Here is a 9,758-nt window from a genome sequence, read left to right on the forward strand (position 1 = left end):
TTATACATAAAAAACATTCTTTAATAATGTTTTTTAAAAAACAGCTGTAAAAGTTATAAGTTTGCAACATTTTGATGAGAGAACATATTTTTCACAGCTACAATTATAGTAATTAACTTCCAATAACATCCTAATCAATCATTAATATGAGTATTTGAGCAAACACACTAAACACTTTTTTAGGATAACTAAAATATCAGTTTCCTTTAAAAATGTTAATATAGCATATTCAATTTCAAAAAATGCCATTTCTTCCCAAGACATACTGAAGCCACAACTTCTTCCCCATCCGAAATATGAGTCTATTTTCTCTTGAAGTTGTTTTGAAACAGAAACAGGAGCCTTTTGAAAGGAAGTAAAATAGGTGCTTGGGAAGAGGCTCATAAAGGCATAGGAAAGATACAAAGAAAACAGAAAAGTGTTGTTATTCTTGGTAATTGAATAGTTTAAGGAAGTTACTGGAGTGATTTTTAAAAACAAATCAGATGAAGTCTTGCTTTTACTCAAGACCGTTCATTGGCTTTTCTAAGGTAAGTAAACAAAAATCAGCCTGCCTCCTCTAAGATGACCCTTCTCTCCCACCCTCCACTGTGGATACCTTGGCTCTTTCCCCCCACCCGAAGTCATTTCCTCCTCCGGGCCTTTTTCCTTCTCTTCCTGTTGCCTTTCTTGCCCCCAGATAACAGCATGGCTGACTTCACACCATTTAGATCTCTTGACAGATGTCACGCTTGCAGAAAAGACTTCCCTACAATCTAAAACATCCTCCTTCACAACTCTGATATCTTTACCCTGTTTTATACTCTACTCAGCTCTTATCGCTATCTGGAATTAAGTTATCTATTGTCTGTTTCTCTCATGAAAATATAACCTCCATAAAGGCAGAAATGAACACTTTATAAGAACGTAGTAATATGTTTCTGCTTATGTAAGAATAGTAGGCTTTCTTTTGCATTTATTGTCATTCTTGCCTTGTAAGTGGTTTAATTTGTTTTCTCATTTTACCTTCATAATAACCTTACTAGAAAAATATCATTGTCATCATTTGCAGGTAGGGAAGTCAAAGTTTGCAGACATCAAATAATTTGCCGTAAGTCACATGAGTATTAAATATTTGGGACGGGCTTCAAACTTTGGTCTTTTTGGCTTTGAATTCTGAGCTGAAAGCGATGAGAGGAAGGGAGTTTCAAGGCAGGTAAGTGACATAATCACTCTTGTATATACAAAGTGATAGAGCTAAAGCAGGACATAGGCAGCGTGACTCTCAGGATATAGAATCACAAAGAGAAACTTACATAGATCACGAAGAAAAAATATTACATGCTCTAAGATAAGCAAAGCTGAAAACACAGTAAGCTTTTAAAAATATTTGCTAACTTGATGCGAAAATTATTGATGCTATTATGAAATCAGTTACAGTACAATGTCCAAATATAAAATTATGAATTCTTAGACATGGACAATGTCTTAAGATCTCCTCATGCCTAGGCTTCCTGCCTCACTGAGTCTAGTTTCTAAAACATTAGAGAGACTCTCTTCATATATTAAAGATTCCTGAAGTGGATTTTTTCTTTCTATCAAATAGATTCTTCTCTCTTTTCACCTGTACTTAATTTTTCTGAACAAGGTTTTTTTCTTTTGGTGTTTTTGTGGAATTGGGAGAACAATAGATCTGTGTTTCCTCATCATAAGTCATCTTGGTTGTAGATGTCCTTCTAACTCTCAGACCTTCTATCCATTTCTACTGACAGTAAAGAGACTCTTGATTACTTGGTAACCAATTCCTCTCTTTACATGAACCATTAAGTGTTAAGAGCTGGCTGCAAAATATGAGAGAATGTCTCTTTTTCTCTGGAGCAGTTGGAAAATTTCTAACTGGTTTCTGGACTAAGCACATTTGCTGGGTTATTCCTTTGGGATCCTCAGGTATTCTGGAATACATTTTCAGAAGACTAAGTCCTGGCAACACAAGACTGAAGTATCAACTAACGACATCACCAAATTATAGGACTAGGATGGAAATTGAATCCGTTTTGGTTGAATAAGTCTGATCAAAGCTAGTTCCTCCAAGTCAGCCTTCTGTTTAAATGCACAGATGGAATGTGACTGTGAAAGTCCCTCAGTCACGTCTGACTCTTCATGACCCCTTGGGGCATCGCCAGGCAAGAATATTGGAGTGGGATCCAGGAGATCTTCTTGACCCAGAGATCGAACCTGGGTCTCCTGCATTACAGGCAGATTCTTTACCATCTGAGCCACCAGGGAAGCCCAAATGCACAGATTACAAGATAATTATTCTACATGAAACACAATTGACTCATTTGCCTTTTGATGCTTAAATAGAAAATCAGTAGTGTAGACTGACTCAAATGAACTTCAGTGAATCGAGCTTCCTATGGAGTTAATCAAACAACTGAATCTAGTCGTGGCCCAAACATACTCTCAGGGATTTTTGGATAGATGATATGGTGATTAAGGCTGGGAGTGATGGAGCTAGACCCCATGCAGGCATATCTATGCTAACCACAAATATTTCTTTTTGTGAGGCACAGTGTAATTTTTGTCTTTCACATCGCCAATGAAATCCCTAAAAGCATGAAATATTATTAAATTCAGAGTTTTTCAGGTGATTGAGGTTGTCTGTGTGAATAAACATGTGGTTCAATTGGACCTGCTTAAAAATTCCTTGGTCGGCTTCTCTGTATTTGCTTTTGCTGCTCACAGTGATTTAAAATGGTCCAGTTAAATCAGACTGTCAAAACGGTGAGGTTCCCTGTTTGATTTACTCATGCCCCACAAACCCACGCAGACTGTTATGAATGCCACATTTGAGAAAACCTCCCATTTGTGAAAACATATTGGGTCACATTAAAAAAAAGGAGATTAAATGAATCCCTTTTTCAGAAAGGTTTTGGTAGGTAGAAAGGAATGCTGAGGTGACGCCTGTGTAATGGCACAACTACAAATGTCTCTTTCTCGTGGAAATATGCTCTATGGATTTCATTTCATCACGTTGGGGGAGGGGAGGAGTAGAAGAAGCATGCTTCAAATTACCCTGAAATGGAAGGCTGGCAAATTAAATCCTGACCTTCTGCAGTGTATTTAGAGTGCAGAGCAAGAAGCAGCCCACACATTTTCAAAAGAAACACCGTTGTGAGCTTGGCTATACCTCAGCTCTGCCAGGAATGCCCTCCTTCATTGCTCTGCATGATAGCATGGTGGCCGTCATGTGTGTGACCTGCTTATTTTATTGCTACAGCATTTACTTCAGGCACACTTTATTTAAAAGATCTCAATTCTGTGGCTTTAAGTGGAACTATGTAAGCCGGTGGATTTAAAGGCGTATGTAGGTAGATTATGTAAATGTTAGATAAGACGGTGTTTTGCAGAAGCTGGAATGTTTTCCAGAATGGAGTGTGCATCAGTGTGTCCAGCAAAGTGCATGTGAGAGGCTAGGACAATCAGGACTCTTCCTAGGGACCTTGATTCATGGGGAGCATTGGAGATGAAACAAGGGGTGGGTGATCATACCATTCAACTGAATGACCCTCCTGTAGGACTGGAGTCAGGCCCAGAAGCAATGATTCTTAACACTAGCTCAGCTGTAAGTAAAATGATGGTGATTAGAGAAATAGCTTCCCTTGAAATAATTGCTTGTAATCCTGAAACTGAAGGACTTTAGGTTGAAAGATGAGTAACAGAAGAGTGAGCAAAACTGCCGTGTAATTTTGGTTATAATTTTGCTGCTTCTAAACAAATTAAACAAGCAATGAAAAGTTTTAAAGAATGCATTATTTATTAAATCATGTGTGTTCGTGCATTGTTTAACATACTTTGCATATCAATTGAGTCCTATTGGACTCATATCACAACTGCAGTTTCAAAGCATCACCACGATCACTGTACTGTTGGAATTTAGTGGAATAAGAAGTCTTTGTTGCTCTCTAGGAGCTGTTTTGGAGAAGGCAATGGCATCCCACTCCAGTACTCTTGCCTGGAAAATCCCACGGACGGAGGAGCCTGGTCCATGGGGTCGCTAAGAGTCGGATACGACTGAGCGACTTCACTTTCACTTTTCCCTTTCATGCACTGGAGAAGGAAATGGCAACCCACTCCAGTGTTCTTGCCTGGAGAATCCCAGGGACGGTGGAGCCTGGTGGGCTGCCGTCTATGGGGTCGCACAGAGTCGGACACGACTGAAGCGACTTAGCAGCAGCAGCAGGAGCTGTTTGGTAACAACTCACACAATTTTCCTTCTGCCCCTTTACTATTACAAATTAAGCTATTTTTCCATCTGGTCCATTTTTCCTATCATTCATGTTTCCCTGGTGGCTCAGTGGTGAAGAATCCATCTGCAATACAGGAGACACGGGTTGCATCCCTGGGTTGAGAAGATCCCCTGGAGTAGGAAATGGCAACCCATTTTAGTATTCTTGCCTGAAAAATCCCATGGACAGAGGAGCCTGGTGGGCTATAGTCCATGGGGTCGCAAAGAGTTGTACATGACTTAGGGTGCATGCAGACAGCTATTTTTACCACTTTTGTCTTTTAACCACCTTCAGGCTAGCTTTATGAGTGATTAACCTACTACTGTTTTACTATATATTTACCTTTACCAGTGAGACTTAGACTTTCATATGCTTTCTTGTTACTAATTAACATCTTTCCTTTTCAGCTTAAAACAATTTCCTGTAACATTTCTTGCTAGATCAATTTAGTGGTGCTGAACTGCTTTAGTTTTCACTTGTCTGGAAAACTTTAAACCTCTCCTTCAACTCTGAATGGTAGTTTTGCTTGATAGAGTCCAGGAGTCCTCCCTTATCCACAGAGCATACATTCTAAGACCCTCAGTGGACGCCTGGAACTGCAGATAGTACTGAACCCTGTATATACTGTTTTTCCCTTAATACATACCAATGATAAAGTTTAATTTATAAATTAGGCACTGTAAGAATTAATGGCTATAGCTAAAAATAAAACAAGACAAATATAACAGTCTATTGTAATAACAGTTGTGTGAATGTGGTTCTCTCTCTCAGAATATTCCATTGTACTATACTCACTCTTGCAATAATGAGAGATGATAAGATGCCTAGGTGATGAAATGAAGTGAGGTGAATGAGAGAGGCTGGTGCTCTAGAGTGTGGCAGAGGGTGAGTGTTAAGATAGTGCCCCATCCTCCTAGGTCTTAGAAGTTAGTCCTTAGATACGTGTTTAATTAGAAGCCTGCCCCTCGGGCTGCGATTATGATAATAAGCTAATAGACTTCTTCCCCAGAAGACTGAGCTCCTGAATCTGTTCCTCTTATAGTCATCTCTAGTGCACTAGGGGTGGTAACTGTTTAAGAACACTTTCCTCATTGGGTGCAGCCCCGTAGGACCCATGAACATAAGCTCTGCTGGCCCCCAGAGCCACACAAGGTAGCGGTGGTCCCAGCAGCAGCTGCTTTACTGTGGCTTCCCTCTCGTTTGCCCAATGCGAAGGTGTCACTCTGCCAGTTTGTAGGGTTTTTTTTCCCCATAGGAAATTGTTCTATTTATAGCTGTTGATTCAGTGTTTCTCTGGAAGAAGGTGAGTTCAGATTCTTTCCAGATTGCCATCTTGAACCAGAACGATCCAGCTCTTTCCAAACCTAAATACTTAGTGTTTAAAACACTAATTTCATAGACCAAGAAAGACCTAAGGGACAAGGACAATGGCTAACTTGATTTATTGCTACAGATTTTCCCTTTCAGACAGGAATAGAATGGAAAACTTTACTTAGAACTGGAAAGAAAACAGTTTTACCTGATCCATTTGTAAAATCCTTCACACTATTAACTTGCTTTAGAGTGTAGATGAGTCAAAAATTAAATATGTATAAAGGCTGTGTTTCATATATTGAGTTTTTGGGATTGTGTCTGCAGGTCCAAAAACATGTAAAAGAATATATGTAGTTGAGAATAAACATAGAACATTGGAAGGTGTGTCTGGAGGGTGGCCAAACATAATAAAAGCGTGATTGGCTATGAGCTGCTTTAACAGTAAGGGCTGATAGCCAGGCAGACTCCCTTAGCAGGGCCAGGAGCATCACTGACATGGCGGCCTGTCCTGAACTCAGCATTGTATTTCTAAAGGAGACTTCAGGACCTCATGATGACTCTTCCTTCTACAGAGGAGACTTTGGTTTCACTCCAATCAGTATTGGGCCTTATCCAAGAAAGTACTCTGTAGATGTATCAAAGAGATTCATTTGGTTTTTAAGTGATTTCTCTCAAAAGGGAGACATGTTGCAAAGATTTAAAGGTCAGCACAATTACAAGTCCACTGTTTTGTTTTATTATTTGGGAATTTACAATTTAAGCTCTATAGCCAGCTGCCATAGTAAGACTATATTTTAAGTATTAATTTAACATCTTTGAAAAGTTGTGAAAGCCTTTATACCAAGAGAAGACTTTGGTGAGTTCTTGGCATGTGAGGGTATAAAAGATAATAATTTATCTTATTTTAAAGTTCCAAAATCTAACCAGATTTTCCCCCCCCAAACAAATAGGGCCTAAAACACTATTCCTTAAAGGTTACATAACTTTAAAAATATAATTTCTTAGCAAAAGAACCTATATCAGAGGCAGAACTTATTAAATTATATTTTCTCATGACAGTACAATGATCTAAATATTAAAATATTGAACAAAAACTTTAGTCAAAAATTTTTAAAATTTACCACATTGGTTATAAACAGCATCTGAAAAATAATAGGAGAAAAAATTCAAATGAATTTCTATTCATGTGTGCTTCACTTGGAGTTAACAAGTATGACTCAAAAAATTTGTTTAAAATATCAGGATTTAGAGAAAACTTAGCAAAAAATCATCCCATGAACAATCAATCTTCCATCTATAGATAGAAGATTTGAAGATATACATTAATTCTTCAAGAAGTGACAATGTTTAGACAAATGAACTTATAAGAGCTATTGTTCTGTGTGGTCATTTTTTAAAGTGAAGTTGATGGATACTCTTTGGCTGCATGGGTGAATTTTGATAATATGTAGCAGGCAGATGGGCCAATTTTGTTTGTTTATTTGTTTTTAAGGAACTAACAGTTCTTAATAATGTGAGGCATTATGCTATAGGAGTGAAGTAAATGGTAGACATGGGAAATGTTGTGGGGGTTGCATAGAAGGAAGGGTCTAGTTTTAGAATGGTTAGGAAAAACTTCTGAAATGAACTAGGGTCCCAGCTGGATCTTGAGATGATGGAGAGGCCTCCTAGAGAAGGAGTATAACTGAGACATGTGGACAAGCGAAGACTTTGCATGGAAACTACAAAAAGAAACAAAAGAAAGAAAGATGGTGATTTCTGCCCTCATAGAATGTACGTATACATGAAAGACTATTCACACAGAAAAAAAATCCCAAGAAATTATTTGAAAGAGACATATTTTATGACAATTCAAACTAATATTGTGAACTATATACAATGCTGAGGAGGCATTAGAATAGCAGGACAATTCTGGGCTAAATTAGGGGAGGATTGTGGAGAAAATGGGTTTAGAGTTACAGTATAAAGAGAGCCTTTGGCATGAATTTCTTAAACTTAATTCGACATTCTCACTGAATATTTGATGGTCCAGTAAATATATCTTGACTGCTCCATTCTGTTGAAGGTTTCCAAAGCTTAATAAACTGAATTTGAAAGGTTTTCTCCCTTTATTGTTCATTATAAATGTAACTTGTAATTGCTGCAATGAACCATAATTACCTAAAGTCAGATCAGATGAAATCTAAGTGCCATTACTATCTCCCTTAATTAGAGAAGGCGAGCTCATGGGAAAAAGAAAATGGATCCGGTGCTGCTTGCTTTTACTTAAGCAGAGCAAGGACACTCAAGGGAAGTTAGACTACAATACTCTACTTCTAAGCTCATTCATGCATTACAAAGTTTACCATTTAAAAACTATTATTACTGCTGTTTTAAAGTCATATCTCCATTCCCTGACACTTCCAGTTTGACCTTTTCTGTTCAAAAGTCTTTCTTCTGTGTATGCAATGAAAATCCCTGTTCTGATAACTAAATATAGAAAGAGAATGACTTTATGGTTGGAACCGTCGAATGGGCTTCCCAAATTTTATATTTATGTATTTACTGTTCTCTTTAATTATATGTGCATTGTTTATATTTTCTTTCCAGTATTTTGTTTTATAAGGGAAGACAATTCTAACCCAACTTAGATGGAGGAGATTGCAGAGTCTTCTGTTTCCATGCAGAGAAAACTAATTCTGCAAATGTAGACTTGCCATATTTATTTCCTTTTCTTCTAGGTCTCTTTTATTACTGAAACGGTGGTAAATAAATCTTGGAGAGTTGTATAGATAAGCTGCTTCCAACTATCAAGGAAATAAATCCAAAAGCAAACAACAAACCAAAGAACAATGTAGATCTTCTGCTTGAGTGCTCTCAGAGCTCAATTTCCCCAGTGAGTCTATTCACAAGGCAAGATCTTCCCATGCCACTCAGAGCTCCTGAGGGACTGCTAGCACCATTCTCAGAAGGCTGGGGAGGAGCACTCGAACATGTTTTAATACCACTGCACTTCCTACATTTCTTTCAGTAAACAGGATTTCATTATGGTTCAACAGGGGCTCAAGAACGTTTTCTGATAAATTACTTAAAAGGGGGTTGAGACTTAAAAGGGAGCAAAGACTTGTCTTCTGCACATGTTATACTGGAGTTGGGACAGAAAGCAATATGATGCTTAAGGATATAGCATTTGCAGTAAGAAGACTCATGAGTTTGAATTATTCTTGCTGCATGACGTTAGAAAATTCCTTTGTTTTTGCTGCAAAACAATGCATGGCAGCTGTAATCAAAATATTCAAACTATATCTAACAAATGCAGGGTAAAAATCAATCATTTCTTTTTCTCTTTTACTCTGGTCGCCCAGAGGAAATCATATTTGTAGTATGTCCACAGGGGCCTCTTTCTGTATATAACCTTTCTCTGTCCTGTGAATGTTATTTTTTAAGCAACAACAAAAAACGATTTTATTTATCTGACAGAAATACTTCTACTGAAAATGATATAACTAGATGGGTGAATTACTTAACCTCTTGCCTTAAGAGTCCTCCATTTTAAAATGAGAATGTTAATTCCTATTTCAAAGAAGTTTGATGAGGATTCAGTGAGTTCACAGAAGCCAAGTGCTTCAGAGCGAGACTTAAATATGGAAAGGGCTCCGTAATGCTGAATGTTTTACACACATTTGCTCACTTTCTCTCACCTGGTTGCACTTCACTTCTGGGGTTCCACAGTGGCACAAACCGTCTTACTCATTTATACCCTTCCAAATCCTAGAATGGGTTTATGGAAGTTGCTTCATCTGTGGTTACCCAGTGAATGAAAACACTGCAAGTCTAATACTTATTGAGCTGTTTTGCACTGACCGAGTGTGTCAAGTTTTTTATGCTACAAGCTCTTCAAAGACATTGTCCTATTCATTTTAGTGGGCCTTAGCTGATACTTGGCAAATGTGTAAGCGTGCTCCTAATCTAGTCAAGCCCAGTCCAGCCTAATCAAGCTAATCTTTACTTCAGTGGGAAGAAATCTGAAAGAGCAACTTCTTTTAAAAAATATTTTATATAAATGCATTCATTTTATTTACATTTATTTTTAGAGGTTCATTGAAGAATTTTTGGCTTACATAAACCTCACACACTTAAGTAGAACAATTTGATGAAACTGACAAATGTATGTATCATTGAAACCATCCCCTCAAT

Source organism: Giraffa tippelskirchi, chromosome 9 (assembly GCF_054371585.1).
Source record: "Giraffa tippelskirchi isolate mGirTip1 chromosome 9, T2T-mGirTip1v1.2.pri, whole genome shotgun sequence".
Classification (NCBI taxonomy): domain Eukaryota; kingdom Metazoa; phylum Chordata; class Mammalia; order Artiodactyla; family Giraffidae; genus Giraffa; species Giraffa tippelskirchi.